General features: G+C 42.4%; 1 long non-coding RNA gene and 1 other non-coding gene across 5 annotated transcripts in view; one reads left to right on the top strand and one right to left on the bottom strand.

The window, feature by feature from the left end:
• LOC118884280 overlaps window positions 1-22114 on the bottom strand; it is a 57213-nt gene extending 35099 nt beyond the window's left edge. For 3 of the 4 annotated variants that reach the window (XR_005017258.1, XR_005017256.1, XR_005017259.1), the window contains exons 1-2: window positions 21022-22114; window positions 14423-14523 (exon numbers count right to left, since the gene is read on the bottom strand). This is a non-coding gene — a long non-coding RNA (uncharacterized LOC118884280). The remainder of the gene's footprint in view (window positions 1-14422; window positions 14524-21021) is intronic. The other variant, XR_005017257.1, reaches the window with a different exon arrangement.
• LOC118884487 lies at window positions 2598-2681 on the top strand. Its single transcript, XR_005017319.1, has one exon. It is a non-coding gene; the product is annotated as a small nucleolar RNA SNORA1 (small nucleolar RNA).
• Window positions 22115-22255: the final 141 nt, after the last annotated feature.

Genomic DNA, 22255 nt, shown 5'->3' with positions numbered 1-22255 from the left:
CAAGTTGATTCTGAAAGACAGCCAGGAGCCAGGGGGCCAACGCTTTACTAGATAGTGTGTCCAGTTATACCTTTCATCATATTCCACTGATTTTGACCTTTACTGTGTTCAAGATATTCCCTGCTATTTACAAAACCACTGCGGGAGAGAAAGGTAAATCAGTTATGATCGCTAGCTATAGCAGCTTCAGTCTTGAGTGATAGACAGGTATACAATTAGCTATAAGACAGTGCTAATCAGTGATCAGTATATTTGAACCCAATCAGATTAGATATCCTTCCAATTGTCCCACACATTTATTGAGCGCCTATTTTGTGCTAGGTACTATGTAGGTTGAACACTTGACACTCCTCCAAATCTATACATGAATTTTGGAAACATGGGCTGATTTTTTGGTGGTTTAATTGCAAAGCAGTCTGAATCTGATGGTTTCTGGTTCTGATATTGTGTCCTCTGCTTTTGGAAAATCACTTTACCATCTGTCATCTCTCTCTCTCCCTCTCTTTTACTTGCTGGTGATATATGAAAATCTCAAGACAGTTACTTACAATCCTATATAAACTCATTATGGAATGTTACAGCCCCACTCAGAGGATACCTGAAAATGTGTGTCAGGAAGATAGTTTTTGCTTTTTGGTTGTCACCATGACTCTTAGGGGAGGGTGGTGCTACAGGTGTTTGGTGACTGGAGACCAGGAATGCTAAATATCTTGTAATACACGGGACAGTCCTGCCCCAAATGTTAATGTTGTCCCTGTTGAGAAACACTGGAAGTATATTTCTGTCAGTAAGTATTGGGTTGAACTACATGGAACTGCTGTTTACGTAGGTCAAGAATAGTCAAATAGTGACCACGTTATGTGGCTCAACCTACTACTTGTGCAGCTATTCAGAGCAGCCCTAGGGATCTAATCTGATTTGGGCAAAGAAGACCAAGAGGCCGATTTGGTTACAGGAGCAAATATGGAATTGGTGTTCCCAGAGCTGAGGATCTGTCAAGGCCTGATGACCAAAATTGTTCCCAGGACCTGCTGGGGACAGGTATAGGGTGAAAGGTTGACCCTGTCTCTATGTATTTTAATTTAGAATGTAAACATCCTTTCATGAATGCCCCTTTGGGTCTTCCGGGTTCCTAACTCTCCCCCAGCCAGTAGCAAGTCCACTGTCTGGTACCATGTATCATATGCAACACAATCTGTTACGGATTGAATGTCAGTGTCCCCCTAAATTCATACGTTGAAACCCTACGCTGCTGGGATGCTATTAGGAGCAGGGCTTTTGATTGGGATTAGACAAAGTCATGAGGGTGGAGCCCCCATGAATGGGATTAGTTCTCGTAAAAGAGTCACAAAAGAGCTTGTCCTCTGCTCTCTGCCATGTGAGGAATAGCAAGAAGTCAGCAGTCTACGACGTGGAAAAGGCACCCTGATCTCGGACTTCCAGCCTCCTGAGCCGTGAGAACAAATTTCTGTTGTTTATAAGGTACTCAGTCTATGGTACTTCTGTCACAGCAGCCCGAACGGACTAAGACAGATTCTAACAATTTTTTAAAAGTTGGAGTAGGAAGGAAATGTTGACTCTATTGCTTCAAATGAGTAAGAGTTGGAAATTAATTGTGCGCAAGTTTGGAAGGCCTCCAGTATCATAAAGGTCCTGTGATAAAAGTGGATGTATTTTTCTTCAAGACAGCATAATGTCAAGAGATTCTTGGACTTGTCAATAAGACTATTTCTGGTCTGTTCTACTCTATTCTTACATTAGTCTATCTATCTACCATCTATCTATCTATCCATCCATCCATCAGTCATCTATCATCTATTTACCCATCTATTATCTATTCATGTCCACTACATGCAGAGGGATAGATGTCTCTATTTGTATCTACTCACTATAGAGATATAGTAAGAGTAATATGTGTGTGTGGGGGGGGTGTGTGTGTGTGGGGGGGGTGTGGGTGTGGGTGTGGGTGTGTGTTTAAGGATACAACAAATATTCTTCTTTTGGACTTCAGAGCCGGAAAATTAAATCCACCTTGCAAAGGGATGAGACTGGGAAAGTCTAACTGCTTTCATCATTGCTCCTCTTTGCTTACATTGCATTTACTGGGCCTTCTCAATTCAACATCATAACCTCTTAGTGAAAAGGTCCACCACTGGCTCACAATAATATCTTTGTCTCTTAGTTTACATTCTTAAGAAGGATAAAAGCTAATGGATCCATTTGTCTCAGTTTGGGCAGAGTCTTAATCTTTATCCACATCATCAGCCCCTGATCACACTATGGATTGGTCCCTTCAGGTTAGGTGCCCTTTCTGGGTCTATTTAGGGATTGTGGAGGAGGGGTGGAGTAAAGGTTAATTAGCATGCTAAGCTGTCCCTTTGAAAGCTGTGGATGGAACAGTTTAACTTAAAAGTCAGGTGTAACAGGAAAATCACCACCTATATTCAATTCATAGCCCTAACTTCCCCATATCCTATCTGAGAGACTTGGGCAAGTCACTCAATATTGTTGAGTTGTAGTTCCCTCATCTGTAAAATGGGTGTGAGCATATTTGTTCCACAAGTTTGCTGTGAGGAGTAAATGAGATAAAAGGCGTGAGCAGAGTGGCTACGTGGAGACACAGGTTATGCTTCCATCGCAGTAATTTTATTGCAGTGGTGCCAATGAGACCTGAGACAGTTTTTGCTAGGCTCATGAGTGAAAATTGGGTATAACAAGACTTTTCAGTATTAGAAACGATTAAGGAATAATATATTTTAGATCATTTCCCAAAATAGCAATGTACTTCCTACAATTTAACTTCTAGGGCCTTAAAGTAAATTGCTTGGGACTTCCCTGGTGGCATAGTGGTTAAGGATCTGCCTGCCAATGCAGGGGACACGGGTTCGAGCCCTGGTCCGGGAAGATCCCACATGTCGTGGAGCAACTAAGCCTGTGCGCCACAACTACTGAGCCTGCGCTCTAAAGCCCACGAGCCACAACTACTGAAGCCCACGTGCCACAACGACTGAAGCCCGCCCACCTAAAGCCCGTGCTCTGCAACAAGAGAAGCCACCGCCATGAGAAGCCCGTGAACCACAATGAAGAGTAACTCCCACTCGCCACAACTAGAGAAAGCCCGCGTGCAGCAACGAAGACCCAACGCAGCCAAAAATAAAATAAATAAATAAATAAATAAAATAAATTTGTAAAAAAAAAAAAAGTAAATTGCTTGAAGAAATTTCTTTTCAAAGATTACAGGTGGGTAATTTTTGAAGTATGTCCACATTTAAGTATAGATCAAAGAAACCCATCTAAAAGAATTGTGGGCTAAGTGACTCAACAACAGTGGCTTGAGCAGAAGTTCTTTTTAAAAGGGCTATCGGGAAGATTAAGAATCAAACTTTGGAGGATTGGCAGTGGAAGGAATCATAGCATGTGAAATTCCTCAAATAAAAATTTATTGACTTAAAAAAAAAGGAGTAAGCAGAACATTGAGCCTCTACGTGGCAGGCCCTCAACAAAGACTTCAATTAACATTCAGAAACAATGCTAAGTGTTTACAAACATTTAATCATATTATTTTTTCAAACTGGAGTTCTACTATGTTTATGGAACCTGAATTTCCTGTTGGTCAAAAAGCTTATGAGTAGACTGTTGTCTTTAAGCACACCATGCTTTCTAGATGTAACATTTATAGAGGACCCATTAGATGCAAAGTTTAAGGAACACAATGTCAGCCATTCTGGAGTACAAAGTGAAAAGAAAATGCCTGAGGAAAATGACAAGTGACAGCATCTAATGTAAAACAATTGGACTAATAATTTGAAAGGAGAGCAATAAAATATTTAATCAAATGCAGAGTTGCCAAAAATCTGCCTTTCTGCCAATCCATCTTCTGCACTACTCCTGGGATGGTTTCTAGGCACTAGTTACTTCAGAAGCAAAGACTCACTCACTCAAACCCCCTTAAGAGAAAAAGGATTTGTGATAAGTCCACATGGACTTGACCTGGATCAGAGGCCCTTCTAGGAGCCAGCTCCTCTGCCTGGTCCTTCTTTCTTCCTTCCTTCCTTCCCTCCCTTCTTTCCTGCATTGGGTCTTTGTTGCCGCACGTGGACTTTCTCTAGTTGCGGCGAGAGGGGGCTACTCTTCGTTGCAGTGCATGGGCTTCTCATTGCAGTGGCTTCTCTTGTTGTGGAGCATGGGCTCTAGGCATGCGGGCTTCAGTAGATGTGGCGTGAGGGCTCAGTAGTTGTGGCTCGCAGGCTGTAGAGCGCAGGCTCAGTAGTTGTGGCGCACGGGCTTAGTTACTCCGCGGCATGTGGGATCTTCCTGGACCAGGGCTTGAACTCGTGTCCCCTGCATTGGCAGGCGGATTCTTAACCACTGCGCCACCAGGGAAGCCCCTGTCTGCCCGGTTCTTATGGTCTGCATGCTCTTGCTACTGCTGCCCTGGCCTCCTCTCCCTACCAACGAGCCAACTTTGTCTCAACCCTGTATACTTAAACTTGGAAGGAGCCCATCTGGCTGGCTTAGTAACAACCATACTCCATATTGGCCAGAACCATCCTTTTAGGCCACCTCATGATCCTGTCTGTGGATGGCTGGCCCTGGGATCAGAACCTCTGATCCTTTTTATTCAATCCTGGTCAACACTGCCCTAACCAGTGCAGGGCAGCTTCCCTGAGCGAGGGGCTGTAGGCAGGTCAGCTCCATCTAGGAGGAGAAGTTGGGTCTGGAAAGCACTGTGTCTACCCGACAGACATGTCCAGGGTACATATTTTTTTTAAGACAGAAATTGAGTCATGGTACCCCATTCTCATCATCATTTGTTTTTAATTCTTAAATTTTTGGGATTCCCACATTTTTTTTTGGCTGTACCATGCAGCTTGTGGGATCTTAGTTCCCCAACCAGGGATCGAACCCCAGGCCCACAGCAGAGAAAACTCCGAGTCCTAACCACTGGACAGCCAGAGCATTCCCCCAACCCGTCACCTATTGTGGTGGTTTTCAATAAGCAATATTTAGGATGCTTCTTGGCCTTACCCATAACTACCAAATCAGTGGCATGAAGAATAGAGCTAAGAGGTTGCTTTTTTTTTTTTTTTTTTAAGCAAAGTTGCCAAAGTTCCCAAAATGTGCCTTGTTCATTTTCAGTGAACAAGGTTTAGCATGTTAGCTGGCAGAGTTGAAATTCAATAAATATTTGATGAAAATATAACAGAATGACAAGGTTTTCTTAAACTATCCCGATATATGAAAACCTCCACCTACTTTCTTGTGCTAAAGATCTCCCCAAGTTCAGGTCAGTTTTCTTGATTCCCCTCACTTGAGGGACAGACAGCTCAGCCTCATCCAAGCTGAGCCGCCCAGGCCCCTTTCCCGCTCTCCATCCAGTTACAGGTGGAGAAGGGATCGAACCCCCAGATCTCTCCCTCAGTTCCACCATCCTTGCAAACATCTGCTCAGCACATTTGTAAGATCATTTTGTAATGTATAAGCACAGAGTGGGCTAAATCCAGATTCGGGGAGGAGGCGTCCCACTAATGAAAACATAATATACGGAGCAGAGTCTTGTGAGAAGAGAATAGCGGAGCACTTGGCATCTTCTGAAGCATCACTTTCCTGTCTTCCCCAAGAACAATGGGGTTGAATTCGCCTCTATGTGCATGATTAAAAGAGCTGAAAATAGATCACACAATTTCTCCAGGGTGATCTTGTTTTAAAACACAGTGTTGATAATGATCATCTTCTTTTTAAAAAGCCTCTCCCCACCCCAACCTACCCCCAAAAAGCCCTCCATAGCCCTGCACTGATGAAACGGCAAACTTTATCCCTTTGTACCTTTCCATGTGCTCTTCTCCCTGTTTAGAGCACCACCACCCCTTCTCTGATTGGGAAACTCCTTACCATCCCTGAAAGACACAGCTCAGCACTTGGCTGCTGGGGGCCCTCCTCCCAGGCACTCGCTGCAGCGCGAGCCCCGGACTCCCCGCTTGCTCCCACGGGGCAGTGTGGCCCAGGGTCCGTGCAGCAAACAACACTTAGATCACTGACATGGGTAGCCTGGCTCTATGACCAGCTGTGCCACTGTGTGTCAATTACTTACTGCCTCTGTGCCTCAGTTTCCCCATCTGATAGCGATTGTAAAACTCAGTTCCTAGCCTATAGGGTTGTGCTATGTTGTATAATATAGTGCTTAAGACAGCGCCTGACACATAATCAGCAGGAACTAAATGTTAGTTCTTATTCATAAACATTGTGTAAGGAAGCATCAGTGAGTATCTTGTTGAACAACTATGCAATCTTAGGTTTTCTCTAAGTTAGTGGTAAGAACTCAGCATAAAGAAAATCAGGGCAACTGCTTTTTATATCAGGGTTTCCAACTTTACCTACCTGTAGGGGTTGTGATTTCAAAACAAGAAGCCCCACATCCCCATTCAAGACTGGATAAGCCATAATGTGTTTGTAGGTGACAGTCCATTTTTATTCTTTTTTTGAGCTAGGTATTTTAGTCTAACTATGGAATGCAGATGAATATGAGCTCTTTCATAACAACGATCTGTATTTTAATAGGCTCGGTTATTTAAAAAAAAAATTTGTCCTGTCCCTTCCCTTCCCCTACAGCGTGAGCTGAGATGTAAAGTTGAGTTAAATTTATAATGTGCTTCTGACCTTATGAGAAATAGGCCCTGGAGACAGTTTTCAAGTTGTCTAGTTCCTGCGAAATTATAATGGGTAGGCTTGATTTTAGAAGAACTGTCAGTTAAGGCAGCTTTTCTTCCCCTACAGTATGACTAATGATGGCAGTTATTAAAATTGAAGCTAAAATACCTAGAATTAAGATTTTGGCAGCACATACTGAGACATTCCATGGTTTTGGACATTTTAAGTATATGCCTTGATGAAATGTTCACTTCTCACTTAACAGATTTTAAAAGCAAGAGGTGGAAATAAGTGACAGAAATAAAAGTTATATGACAAATGTATCTTAAATGCTCCTCCAATGAATTTTAAAATTAAAAGTAGGATAAGGGAAAAAAGTCTGAGTGGAAGGTCAAGCCTAAAGGATTGAAAACAGCTTAGAAACTCCTTGAGGAGAGTATTTCGGGAAATTTAAATTTCCTGCGAAGCTTTGCTCTTTGTGAGGATCTAATACTTTGAGAGTGGTTTTCACTGTCAGGGCTAATCTTTCAAACCTGGCGCAAGATTATGAGTGGAAAGGTTTCACTTGGCCCAGTTTTGACACGAAGCTATCTCTAGTTTCCCTCTGGCTTTCAAAAACAGGCTTGCCCATCACTGACTGAAGTGGAAACCCCGAATCACTGCATATCTTCCCCTCTTGGGCCCTTGGGACCTTTCAGCGCAGACCAGGCTCCAGTTGGCTGTGGAGCGTTCTTGGACGCCTGCTTACATTTTCTCCCCTTTAGTGTTGGCTAGGAGTAGACAGAGAGCTCTAGGCCATATGGGCTCCCTCTGCCCTAGTTGGCTGCACATTCTACCCAAATACAATGAGAAAAAAATGGTTTCTAAGTGCAAATCGTTGTTCCAAAATTATTTTACTATCTAAAACAGGGCTTGCTTTATCAGGGACAAAAATCTTTCTCCACATTTAATTACTCATCACTCCAGTTCCAACTCTTACCCCCCCCCCCACCTCTTTGCCTTACTTCCTGTCCCCTCTAGTAGTTCTTCCGTCTCCTGATCTCTTATGGCATGGAGTGTTTGTCCTTTCTCCTTACTGGGATTTTGGATTTTATCATAATGGCTATTCAGCAATCTGCCTCCATAATTATTATCCATTGTTCATAAAAATCCAAAGCATAAATTTCCTTTAAAGATGGATCCATTCCCAAAGCCTACTTCCTCTCTTTTTCTGAAGTGAAACAAAGGTTCCATTTTAGACTAATAAGCAGCCTCAGAGAGGGTGTGAAGATCTAATGGAAATTCTCTCTTAATGAGTATATTTACTTATTAAATAAAAATGATCCAGTTCCCAAAATGAAACTGATAAAGGTTTTTTCACCCCAACTAAATACTGGATAGAGTGAAAGATATAAATTAATCAAGATGTTTAATGTTAAAATATGCCTATACAATGAACAATAATAAAAATGGTAGAGTATCTATTACTCTTAAGTATTTATATAGTATAAAAATTAGACAAATTTTAAAGGCTCATAAAAGACTCTCTCTTTTTTTCTTTTCTATCAGTTATCTTTTATTATCTTTTCTCTAAAAGGTAAGTGAACCTTTTTTGCAAATGGACCACTAATGTCACATACCAGTAGGGGGCACTAAAACATTGCTGTTAAACGTTATTAAAAAACACTTTTATCAGAGTGAAAACGGGTTTTTGGGCAACTTTTCTTTTGCCCCATCAGGTTAATTGGAAAATGATGGAGGAAGATGGCATGGGAGAGAAACACAGTTCAATTAGAAGATCAAAGCTAATAAATCATCTTGGCTAAGTTTGCAGAGAATCATTTTCTGTGTTAAAAACTAACGTGGACTCCCCTGGTGGCACAGTGGTTAAGAATCTGCCTGCCAGTGCAGGGGACACAGGTTTGAGCCCTGGTCTGGGAAGATCCCACACGCCGTGGAGCAAATAAGCCCTTGCGCCACAGCTACTGAGCCTGCGCTCTAGAGCCCACAAGCCACAACTACTGAGCCCGCATGCCACAACTACTGAAGCCTGTGCGCCTAGAGCCCGTGCTCCGCAACAAGAGAAGCCACCACAATGAGAAGCCCACGCACCGCGACAAAGAGTAGCCCTTGCTTGCCACTACTAGAGAAAGCCTGCACGCAGCAACGAAGACCCAACGCAGCCAAAAATAAATAAATAAATTTATTAAAAAAAAAACCAAACTAACGTGACAGCTGTGTAATATGTTTGGAATCAGTGAACTTCTCCTGGACACAAGACTTCATGCTGGCTCTCTGATGTCCCATAACAACTGTGGACAATTACGTATGGGGATCCCTCAAACGGAAAGAAATGGCAAAACTCAACTGCACGTGGTCTACTACACCTTGTGATGGTCTAGGATATGTAACTTTAAAATCCTAGATTGTAATAGCTTTCAGTTAGATGGTAGTTTGGGCTTGGACCCTTTGGCCATTCACTTGAGGTGTGGCAAGAATATACCGTGGGGAACGGCTAGATGACATTCTCGGGTGTCGGGTGCCACACTGATCTGGTCAGTCTGGACCACTGGGCTCCCTGCTCTTTACTGGCAGGACAACCCACGTCATGCGGTGAATGAACATCTGGTCCTAAAAAAAGTGAGTGCTCTGGGGCTTTCTGGTGGCGCAGTGGTTAAGAATCCGGGTTCGATCCCTGGTCCGCGAAGATCCCACGTGCCGCAGAGCAACTAAGCCCGTGCACCACAACTACTGAGCCTGCGCTCTAGAGCCCTTGAACTACAGCTACTGAGCCCGTGTGCTGCAACTACTGAAGCCCACGTGCCTAGAGCCCGTGCTCCGCAACAAGAGAAGCCACCGCAATGAGAAGCCCGTGCACTGCAACGGAGAGTAGCCCCCGCTCGCTACAACTAGAGAAAGCCCGCGCGCAGCAGCGAAGACCCAACACAGCCATAAATAAATAAATAAATAAATAAATAAATAAATAAATAAATAAATAAATAAATTTAATTAAATTTTTTTTTTTAAAAAGTGAGTGCTCTGCTTCTTGGACTGTTTATTTCCATGAGAGAGAAAAGCAAGCCCGTGCATGTGCCTTTGGCTATGCTGCACAGCTAGAGATTGTGCACTGAATTTAGCCCGGCCTGCGGCATTCTTGTCATTTATTTTGCAAAGTTTAGTAGTAAGGAAAGAAACCAGCAGCACAGGGGGAGAAAATTCCTATGGCTCTGAACATGTTAAGATGGCTATCAAATACAGGGCCCAGCCCAGCTAGTCTCCAGTGGGGTAGGCTTGCGCTCTGTCCCTGCCAAGATGTTAAAAGCTCCCTGGGCAACGTAATTCGGCTGCGCGGGGCACGAGATGAGGGTTTAGATCCAGACGAGGGAGCAGCTGCGGTAATGTGAGCTGAGAGGAATGCAAGCGTGTGTGGGGAGTGTCGATTTCAAAAGCAGGTTCTCCGAAGAGTGTTTCCCTGCCCATCGAGAGGCCCGGGGTTAACCTTATGACTAGGAAGGGAAATAATGAAATGTTGTCATCAGCCCAAGCAGGTGGACGGCAGAGGCGTGGACAACGCGGATGAGACCGAGTCTGAGAGATGGGGGTGACCGACTGACAACTCACAGTGTCAGTTGTGATTCCAAAAGGCCCGGGCCTGCAAGGGAGCCACAGAGGTTATGTGGATGGCCAGTATTTACAATCTGGGTGGACCGGATCCAGTCGGGACATCTGAGGCTGGTCTCAGGAAAGGCTGGTCTGGCATTAGGGTGCCTTCAGCCACATGGGCCTGGAGGGGTTGGGGGGTGGTGGTGGGAGCTTGAATGCACTTTGGGTAGCTGGGTGTGGGAGGGAGGGACCTCATGCGGGTTCTGTAGGCTCCTGAGGGGACCACCAGAGGATCTGGTCTACCCTTGCCTTATTCAATAGGCTGGCCTTCCCATTCTTTCAACGAGCCGCACACAAAAATGCCTTTCATCCAAAGGCTGCTTTTCCTAAATGTGATATTTCTAAGGGCTCTCCAGAAGCCTAGGGAAGGTGGGAGAGTAGACCTCCAGGGGCTAGGGAAGGGAGAGTGAGGCCCTCTTTCCCCTGCCATTCTTACTTGTCCACATGATGGTTTACTGAGGGCAAGGGGTAGTGGACCTGTACGGGCGGGCATGGTTGAGCCCTCATGCACTACAGATACAAGACTAACTGGAAGCGGAAGTTAAGCCTTTGATGGACCGGAAGAGCCATGGTGGATGGTGGGTTGCCACTCAGCAGAGAGCCCCTCTGAATTATCTTTAAAAGGAATCTCAGACCTTGTAAACAAGTCTGCAATGCCTGGGGCTAATCCCACCTGCAGGCGCTTTCATATAATTATCTCAGTGGAGCCTCACAGCAGCAAGTATTATCATTCCCCTTAGTCAGATAAGGAAACTGCCTGGAGGAATAAGGAGTAAGAGTTTGCATCTGGATTTAGGTCCTTCAACCTTCCACGCTAGCGATCCTCTCACCACAGTTCACTGCCCTCTGCTGGGTTGGTGACGGAGGGGTAACAAGTATTAGATCTACTTACTAAAGAAGCCACACGGATTACTGTTGAAGAGCAAAGACTCTGGAGCAGACTGTTGGGTAGGTATCCTTGTTAGCTAGGGGACCTTGTGCAAGTTGCTCAACCTCCACGGACCCCCATTCCCTCTTCTGTCAAAGAGTGCCTCCCCCACAGGGTTTGGGAAGATGCAATGAGTTTATATGGTACGGTGCCTGGAACATAGTAAGTTCTAGATGCATGTTTTCCTCTGATGCTGACCATGCTTCTTGTTCATAAACCGTGCATTAGCAGCATGGATTTTGTTGAGACTTTGCTCTCAAGTTAGTGCTTTATTTGCTTAACTGCATTTTTGGGTTAGGGCCCTTTAGTCCCTCAGTGGAATGTTAAAAATCTACCCTAACCTTTGGAAAAACGTAACTGATCCTTTAGCCAGTGGATTAGTTTTCTAGGGCTGCCATGACAAAATACCACAGACCGATTGGCTTAAACAACAGAAATTAATTTTCTCATAGTTTTGGAGGCTAGAAGTCCAAGATTAAGGTGTCAGCAGGATTGGTTTCTGCTGAGGCCTCTCTCCTTGGCTGGCGGTCAGCCTCCTTCTTTGCTATGTCCTCACATCATCTCTCCTCTGTGTGTGCTCACACACCCCTAGTGTTTCTCTGTGTGCTCACATTTCCCCTTTTCATAAGGACACTAGTCAGATGGGATTAGGGACCACCCTAATGGCCTCATTTTAACTTAAGCACCTCTTTAAAGGCCTTTTCTCCAAACGCACTCACATTCTGAGGTTCTGGGGGCTTCAAAGTATGAATTTGGAGGGGTGGATGCAGTGTAGCCCGTAACAGTCAGGTTCCTCAAACCCCCAAAATCTAGATGCACTAACTTCAATCTAAGATTGCAACAGGTACTATTTAAAGGGAGAAGTTGCGAGCTTGGGAGCAGTGTGATGTCTGGTGGATACCAGCGCGAGTGCCATGTATGGGTACCACAGCACACTGAGGATTTTAAATTGCGTAGGATATCACGATTTAAAAATTTCCCCTCGCTTCTCTCTCCTGCTGTCGTTCTCAGCTGCCTAAGAGAAGAACGCGGTGCAGGGCAGCAGATGGAAGTGAGTGTGCACTAAGGAACACCGATGTCCCCTCACCTGGGTCCAACTCAGGAAAGGCCTTTGACTCTCTCTGGGAAACAAGAGAGAGTACTTTATCCATTATGACCACCTTAATAATTTCTTCATCACGACCCATTTAAAAATAATTTTTCCATTATGACCAGTTTAAGAATTTATCAGCAAATGTAGCTGTGAAGGTCCTTCCTAATAAAAAACTTTCACACCTTTAAGTGTTTGGGGGTAACATTTACATTACAAATTCTTACCTTGACTGTGTAATTTTAGCAACTTCTTTTGTTTCTTAATTTCAGGTCCTCCTGATTCCTGATTTAAGAGGTTTCCATGGTTCTCATCAATTTCTGTTTATCAATCAGTGACTGAATTGGTTGTATGTTTTAATTAGGTTGTGAAAATAAGGTGGCATTTACGATCTTTTAATAGAATCCTGGTGTGTACACATAGGAACGTGAGCGTGTACGCCCTCAGGCTTGCGCACGTGCGTGCACACACACACACACAGGGTGACACAGTTTTACAGTACCGTTGCCAAGAATAACTAATCTAGGAATAACTGCAGAATCTGATAATACAGGTGGTATTTCTTGTTAAAATAATTTGTCTACATGAACAAACATGAATTCTTTTTAATTATAAAAGTGAACGTTAACGTTAAGCTACTGCCTTATTCCTAAATGTTTCTTTTTTCTTTTAACTATCAAAATCACTTTATTCTCTCTCATACGTAAGGCATTAAACCTGAGAAGATTGGAAAAAACATCATGAATTACTCTTCACGTGACTTCCTAAATAAACATAGTTTATGGTTCAAAGTTTGAAAGGCAGTTTATCTAAAAGAATGCTTTAAAATTACTAAAGCTAACCTTAATCAATTGTCTTAACAGGTAATTAATCAAGCATTTAGAAGCTAGTTTCTAAATAAGTATTTCGATAGTCTTAAAAAAAAAAATCAGACCTAGAAAAAAAATTCGGGACCCAGAAGCCATTATATTCCAATTCCCTTTAAGTAGAATACTTTTTCTTGTTTCTGTTCTGTATGTTTTTGTTTTCTTTCTTCTTTTTTTTTTTTTTGAGAGTGCTAATGTTGTAGGACTATTCTGTTTTCATGAGGAAGTCATTTGTCTCCAGTTGTTATGTTTCTTGGAGACATCTAACTCTTACAAAACATGCTGTGGTGTTTGAGTGGGTTTAGTTTTTTAAGAATTTTGCCCCCCCAAAAGAGCCACAGAAAACCAAAGAATACACTGTATCAATTCTCTTCTGCAATTGTTTTAGAGAAATTTGCTCTATTGTTAAAGTTGTGCTGCTTTCTATGATAACATTATCTGTTAAATGAAGCTGCCAGAATCATCATCAGCTAAACTACCAAAATGAGTCAGCTAACTTTATTTTTAACCGCTTTTTAATTGCCTGCTGAGACTATCAAGCATAATGTCAGAGGATTTTTAAAGCCTTTATAGCAATGTTTTGGTATATCAGGCCACATAAAAAGGTGCATCGATGGTTCAGAATTCTCAAGTCATTTCCATGAGTTTTTCCTTTTAAAACTCAGCTGTAGGGCATGGATAAGTAATAAAAATCCCTGAGATTGGAGACTTTTCCTAAATTCTTGCTATGACATTCCATGGATGTTATACATACTATCTCTGAATCCACAAAGAATCAGTTGGATTTGGGCGACCGATGTGCAAAACATTTGAACATGAAGGAGTCATAGCAGGATTTAGAACAAATATCAGTGATTTAGAAATCATGTGTTTACCTAAGCTGAAGTCATTCGTATAGTAACAAAAACCTACCCACGAGGTTGTACCGATGTCAAAGAACAAACATTTCATCCCTGTTTCAAAGCACTTTAAGACATTACTTTAATCCTTACAATACCTCTTTGAGCTATGTAGGTGGCAAGTAATATCAAGATAAAATTTCAAAATGCAGAATAAATTGAACACTACTTAGGGAATAAAAGAACTTCAGTTGATCGTGCTTTGTTGATTTTCTGCTTTTCTTGGAAGAGCCATTGGTGATTTAATTTTATCATATTTTGCAGGTAGGGCCAACATCACAGCATACTTGATAAAACAGCTACTGTGATCTATAAGAGAGCCACTGTGTTTCCAGAGCTTTCTACTCACACTATAGCCTTGGCTGGAGATGAGCGAGGGACACACGTGATTTGTTTTCCTATCCAGGTGGAGGCATTCTGCTCCTTTCCCCAGGCCTTGTCGGTTTGTGTCTACAATAAAAAGTAAAACATCAAATCAAGTATCAAATATACAACTATTGAAGAAAAGAGATAATATATTTGGATTATTATACTGATTTTACTTGATTATCATACAAAATTATGATTATCTGCTGACTCTCACAACTGGATGCACTGGCTAATTAAAACTAGGACATCTCCTGGGGATGGGAAAGCATGGAGGGGTGATTTCCCTTCCGTGATTCATTGGCAATTTAAACTGACTGGAAGGAAGGTAGCCACAGATAAGCTCTTCTGACTAATACTGGCCTGTAGTCTGTGGGCCACAGAGGCTGCTGATATGTCTCTGTGATGGGAGGCTGAAGACAGGAGAACACAGCCTAAACTCTTAGCTGAAGGGTGTCTTATTCATGCTTTTTATGAAAACTGGGGGCATTAAGATAGGAACCCATCCCCTTCCCAAAGTAAGATTTTCTAAAGGTGCTTTACAAATATTCCTGATATTTTATGCTCACCTGGTGGTGGAGAGGGCACTTTCCAATTCACTTTGAGGTGGAGAGGAACACAAGGGTTTTGTTTGTTTTGCTCTTAATTTTGTTTACTGTCTCATGAAAGTAAACCTTATGGCTTTGATCAATCCCCAGCATGTTCAGCAATAGAGTTGGATTCAGTAGTATTGGAATAACGTAAGGTCCCTCATTTGAATTGTAAAATATCATGTTCACTTGTTCTAAGCTAAATCTGAGCTTCTGAAACTCATGTGAGGAATGGCTTTTAGATAAAGATCCAAAGCTAACCACTTTCTTTGGTGGGGATAGAGCTCAGGAGACCTGGTGAACTTGGTTTGATGTGCTTTATTGAGGATCAGGAGAGCTTTGGAAAGAGTTCCAGATGAGCCAACCTTTCTGGAAGGGCAGGTTGCTCTTACTGTAGATGTAGATGGTCTGAGGCTGTCTGTTCAGATAAGCAAGTGCTAATGGCTTGAAATCCCCGACATCATTTGTGTTATACAAATGCAAACGTCAGCATTATTATTGTCATTTATATTCTATCTCTAGGCTTCTTTCATTAACATAAACTAAACTGGTTTCAGGCAGAGCTGATTGCTGACAAAGATCCCTCCACCCCCCAAAATGTTCCAATGTCAATTTTCTGGCAAAAAACTGAATCATCAAATTAACCTCTGGTTAATTTCTAGGGCTCTAGAAAAATCCCAACATTTTACGGAGGCAGAAGGTGTGTTAACCAGGACATGAGCTCTGGATTTTGATAACAGTAGGATCAAGTCTGATTACAATTAGATAAGCTTCTAAAGTACAACATTAAGTAAGTTTCTTAGCTCTCTGTACCTCAGTTTCAATTTCTGTAAAATATGAATCATAATAATTCCTACATTACTGGTTGGCTTTGAGGACTGATTCATATAATAGCTATATAGTGCTTAGTCCATAATTACTGTTGAAAAATGGTAGTTTTTATTAACACTGGGGCATAAAGAAAATGTGTATATTCTGCTTCTGAGTAAAAAGTGATTTATGGCTTAGAAATGAAAACATTTTGAAACAAGAGATATATATTTATATTTATCAATATACATATCATCTTGTTTCAGATGATATATAAATCTGAAAAATAGGAGGGCGAGATCTCACCGAGCCTAGTCTCGGATTGTGGAAAGAGTTTTTCCAGGTTGTAATCTTCTGGAGTGCAGGCATGCAATGTAGCTGTCAAATGTTCTGTTTTCAGTTTGTTGTTCAAACACAAAATTATTTAAAGTATATAACGGCATCATATGAGACAAATCAGTTTTTTCCTTCAGCATGATATCAGTGATCAGCTAATTGGAAGTTCCATTTTAAAATGTTAAACCTTAGAATATAGAATATTTCAGTGTGTTTTAAAGGCTGTATTTACCACAAAATAAAAACCTGGTATTCCAGAGAAATACTCACTATTCATCTATGTTTACTCTCTGGCATAGCAGACTTTGCATATGGGTGGGCTGTGTTGAGTCAGCCAAATCTGAAATTTGATAAACTCTTACCTCCTGTTTTTACACCATAACTGACACAGTCAGTGACTATACATGTCATATTAAAAACACATGTACACTGACTATACAGTCATTACCTCTTGTTATTGACTTTTATCAACAAATGGCAAGCAACATGGTTAGTTACTATAAAACGCTGTTTCTTCTTCCTTCATTCTTTCATTACTGTCGTGGACTCCCAGGGGTTTACAATCACATTTGACGCCCTTTCTCTACTGTAATGTTATGGAAATAGGGCAATTTGATTGGAAAAAACTGATTATAGTAAAACAGCAATTAATTCTTACCACTTAACTTGAACATTCATACATGTTAGTTTTCCAAGTAAATAAGTAGAACGCCTTGTTAAACTTCCTTTCTGCCAAAAATGTACTGCCATCTGTGATCTACATGGCAGCTTTTTCTTATTTAATACATATGTCCCCCCTTTTTTGGGAAGCATGTTAAGAGCTTTAATATGACATGAAACAGAAATAAAATAGTGAAAACACATTGTGTTTCAAGCATGAGTGCAAAATTCAGATTTGTGATATTCAAAGAATTTGGGCTTTCATGTGCCATCCATTAATTTTTATGGCAACTCTCAGTCCTTAATGTTAGAAAAAATTTTAATTGTCATGTGCAGGCAGTTTGGAGTTTGGGAGAGTAATTTTATTGTCTCAAAGATAGTTAAAGACCTAGTGTTTAAAATAGGCTGAATTTCATTAAATAGTCTAAAAACCTCCAGTTAGAAAGGTAAAGTGAAAAGCAATGCAATACAAAGAAAGAGTTTTGGCCTGAATGCTAGGAGGTCTGAATTCTGGCCCAGCTCTTCACTTAACTGTACAGCCTCGGGCAAATCACTTAACTTCTCATTGTCTGTTTTCTTACCTGTAAAACGAGGGGTTTGTGTGAGACCTGTAACGATCACCTATAAATCCATCACCCAGATATAACCACTGCCAAAATTTTTTAGCCGACAGTGGTACCTCCAACCTTTTAAATATTGTATCACCAGCATTGTCGCAATGCCATTATGTATGCTTGGTCCACTTTATTTTAAATGACTATATATGATTCTACCTTACAGGCATTTAACCATTCTCTATTGTTGGTCATTTAGATTATCTCCAAATACATTTTTAGTATTGTTGTAGGGACCCACAAGTAGTCTCTCACCAACACTTAAAGCAAAGGGATAGAGTTTATCGAAGCTGACACACATCTTTCTTCACAGCACAATAGAAAATGCTGGATCTCTGGTTTATGATTTGCCCAATGCTTCTCTCCAGTTACAGATTAGTAAGCATCATCTTTATTTGTGATAGACAAATAATCTGACATATCCCGTGTCTTTTGTCCATTTGGGGCAAGATCATCCAAATCCCAAGGCCTGGTGGCCAGAGCTCATACTCCCAACACCTGCGGATGTTCATTTATTCAGCTTTTCTATCTCATCTTATTATTTTTCTTCAAAATGGTGACTATAATACATCAATTCTTTTCTGCCTTAGCATTCCTTGTATCTATCAAATACTTTTTTTGTGGAATTCCTTCAAATAAATATTGTCAGTATGCATTGCTGATTATTTAAAGAGTGACATAGTCTTAATTCTGACATCAAATATCATATAAAGGAAAATAAACTATTTATGACCTCAAGGAATTTGCCATCAAAACAATACTCTGAAGAAAAAAAAAAAAAAAAGAAAAACCAATGTACTGTGTGATGCATGGCACCTGGCCTGTACATAGGTGCTCTACAAGTATTTGCTGAATGAAGGACAAAATCCGAAGGAAATAACCCCTCGAGAAAAATGAATGGCTACTTCTGATATTGCTATAACTACCACTTAATAGGACAGGTTTCAGGACACTGGTTTAAGAAGCTGAAGCTGTGTTGTTTCATATCATTATTTTCTATGAGCAAATTGAAGAAAGCTTGTTTTAAGTTGATAGCAGTACCTCCTAATGATTTAGACAAAATATTGGAAATGGGCAGTTCTGGGGAAAGGGAAGGTGGAGTATGAAGTTAGGTGCTGTGACTGAAGAATAAGCATCCAGGCTTTTTACTCATTAACTTGGACTTAAATTACCTATTTTTTGATAAGTAAGAATTTAAACCAGAGATCAGTGTGTTGGTGGTGAGGGGTACATATAGAAATTTCTGCCTGGGAATTGATCAAAGGGAACCATCCCTCAGTCTTCCTGTCAAGGATGATGTAATAATTACCCTGAAAAGAGGCAGAGGAAAGAATACCACATTGGTTTGTGAGATGGGCTTTGTGAGGATAAACTTCCTTTTTCATTTTAATTGTCCTAACCTGACATGAAACATTTTTCTTCTCAATTTGGCCACATGAACCCATGATAATGATTCATACTTACTTATTAATCAGTGAGAATCATTAGAAAAAGCCTTCTAAGCAAACAGCTACCACAAAAAAAATACTGAAGGAGAAAAGAAATAAACCTTTTTCTCTTAAGCAGAGCTAGTGTCAACCTAAATCCTTGCCATCCTTCAAAGAAAACGTTTACATTTTTTGACTAAAAAAACCCCAAACCACTTCTTTTGTAATCTTTTTTATTATCTTACTATCACTAACATTTTTTTGTGTGTCTGCTTTTTAAAAATCTTTTAAATCAAAACTTCCAGCTCAGCGGAGTTAATCTAAGTAAAATTACTAAAATCTGTGGGATTGGCTGGAGAGAAATACACCACAGTTTTATCGTGGTTATCGCATATTGGGATTACAGGGTATTTATAATTTTCTATCTTTTTTTTTTTTTTTAAAGAAATTCACGTTCTTTTATTTATTTATTTATGACTGTGTTGAGTCTTAGTTTCTGTGCGAGGGCTTTCTCTAGTTGCGGCAAGTGGGGACCACTCTTCATCGCGGTGCGCGGGCCTCTCACCATCGCGGCCTCTCTTGTTGCGGAGCACAGGCTCCAGACGCGCAGGCTCAGTAATTGTGGCTCACGGGCCCAGTTGCTCCGTGGCATGTGGGATCTTCCCAGACCAGGGCTCGAACCCGTGTCCCCTGCATTGGCAGGCAGATTCTCAACCACTGCGCCACCAGGGAAGCCCTATAATTTTCTATCTTTGTGTTGAGAAGATTATGAATGGGAAAGCAAGAAATTGAAGCTCTAGTTCTAACAGCACCACTGTTATTTGTGTGAACTCGGGCATGTCAGTTAGCTTCTCTGTGCCTCGGTTTCCTTATCTATAAATTAAAGGGACCACCAGGATGATCTCCAGGTTTACTTTCAACTTTATCATTCTCTAGGTCTAGCTGAAAAGAAAGTTCAGCTTGATACAACCCTTAGGGAGGGCAATTCGGCAGTGTCTCAAAATTACAAATGCATTTAACTGCTGACCCAGTGATCTCTTTTCTGGAAATTCCTCCTATAGACATACTTGCACATATGCAAAATGAGTTATATAAGGTTATTCATTCACTACAGAAGGGTTTGTGACCGCTAAAGAGTAGAAACAAGCCAAATATCCACCAGCTTGTATGAGTAGATTGATACATACCACGGTATTTTAGGCAGCTATAAGAACCTTTAAATATATATTTTTAATTTTTTGGAACCACGTGTCAGGGACATTGGTGCTTGAAGGTACTCTGGGCCTGCTTCAAGTCAAATTTTTAAAAAAGACCAAGCAAAAGCAAATATGTCACTTACAGAAACAATTAGGCAGGATAGCTCAGAAGATTTCAAGGATCTGGGGAGAAAGTTTGTAAAAAAACCCTCTTAACCAAATACTCTCCTCCAACTGAGGCCCTGAAAAACCGGAATTGAAATGAAGGCAAGGCCAAATTTGCAGCTGGCTTCCTTTGCCAAGAATGACCCACTAGGGCACCGCCTATTCGCAGGGTGCGGCCGTCTGAATGGGGGCTGCCCCTGCAGAGTGCAGTGGCAAAGGTTGAGGGAAGCAGTAGTTCTACATTACGGCCTTCCTTTCAGCTCGTCTGGGTTACTGAGGTCCCCTAGCGGCGGGCAGAGGAGGCCCAAACAGTCCAAATTTGATAGTAAACGCAGAGACCACAAGACCAGGATGGGAACCAACCCTAGCTTCAATCTATCAGGCTCAAACCTCCACCCAGCCCCCTTATCACTGGGTAGCTGTTGTGATAAGAGGATTATGAAGAAATAGGAGTTTGGATGAGTGAGAATGTCAAGGAGGAATAAATCTTTCAGTCTTTTCAAACTTTTGTAAACGAGGCCTCATTTTCTTTAGGTGCCACTTTTTCAACAGAAGAACCACCTGTCAGAAAAAGGGTTTTTTTTTTTTTTTTTTTTTGGAATTGGGAGCTGTCATTTTGGACAAGATATTTAAAACCCTACGGTCAATCTTCCATCTTAAGTGATCCCATCCCTCTGAAAGGAAATGCCTTCCATATTCCTCCTAAAAAAAAAAGGCAAAAGAAAACAAAACTTGACGACTGTTTCTTCTAATCCCTGAGACACAAGGGCCATTGTCTTCCTACCTTTTGCCCCACCGATCTCGGCAGGACGTCCTGGACCTGGAGCCCAGATGGGGAAAGGTGGGGTGGGTTGATGGACGCACGGAGCAAGCAGCCTAAAGGAACACCTGCGAGTGGGGCAGGGCTGCACCCCAAGGCTCTGGTCCTCTCCCCTCTTCCGTTTTCACTTCTCAACACCTCAGCACTTCCATTCTAAATAGCAAAGAAATGGCAAGCAGACGGTTAAACTTAATTAGGGTAAGTAATAAAGTGACAAGGCTCTCACTAAATGCTCTCCTCTGACCCCTTCCCCGTCGCCCCGGACTGACTCAGTGGACAGAGTCTGAGATTCCCGCCCAAGGGAAGAGGGCACGAGGATGAGGATGCCTTTGGGCCCGATGGTGCGTGTGAGATAGGACCATCTTCGGCCCGTGCCGAGCTCCCTTCCCTCACTTCTAGTTAAGTCAAGAATGGAGTGAACCCGGCTGGTGGCTGCTGGGCTGGACAACTGGCCCCCGTCTACACCCAACCGCAGAGACTCAGCCCGCGGGTGCGGACAGGTGGGTTCCCGGCGCGGAAGCTGCAGCGACTGCGTCCTCCGCGCGGACTTGACCGTCAGAGCCCCTGCTCCGGGTGGCGTGTGCGGCTCGCACGGGGGCCGGAGGACTCGACACGTCGCAGGGAAAGGAAAACAAAACAAAACAAAAACAAAACCCACCGACTTCCCCACGTTTCTCTGCAAAGAAATCGTGGGCAGAGTCGAGAGGTGGTGATTGAGCAGAATGCAGCGAGGCCGCCTCCGCCCGCCCGCCCACCCAGCGCCCCCGGAGCGCTGAGCGTCCCCGGCCCCCGCCAGGCCCCGCTTTGGGCCCCGAGCGGAGGTCGAGGCGAAGCGAGCGACTCGTTCCACTCGGGCTTCCCGAGTACTCGTCTCTGCTCCTCAGTAGTAAACAAAGTGTCGCCGTCGCCTCCACGTTGGTTTTCCTCCTAGCAATCAAAACACTGAGAGGGCGAGAGACTCACAGAAACACTCGAGAATTACCAGAAAATAATAACAGAGAGCTTAAAAAAAAAAGAGAGCGAGAGTGTGTGTGTGTGTGTGTGTGTGTGTGTGTGTGTGTGTGTGTGTGTGTGTGTGTGTGTGTGTGTGTGTGTGTGTGTGTGTGTGTGTGTGTGTGTGTGTGTGTGTGTGTGTGTGTGTGTGTGTGTGTGTGTGTGTGTCCGTGTGTGGGAGAGAAAAACACCCCACTACCCCCCA

The sequence above is a fragment of the Balaenoptera musculus genome, chromosome 18 (assembly GCF_009873245.2).
Source record: "Balaenoptera musculus isolate JJ_BM4_2016_0621 chromosome 18, mBalMus1.pri.v3, whole genome shotgun sequence".
NCBI lineage: Eukaryota > Metazoa > Chordata > Mammalia > Artiodactyla > Balaenopteridae > Balaenoptera > Balaenoptera musculus.
This window is presented reverse-complemented; position numbering and strand designations above follow the sequence as displayed.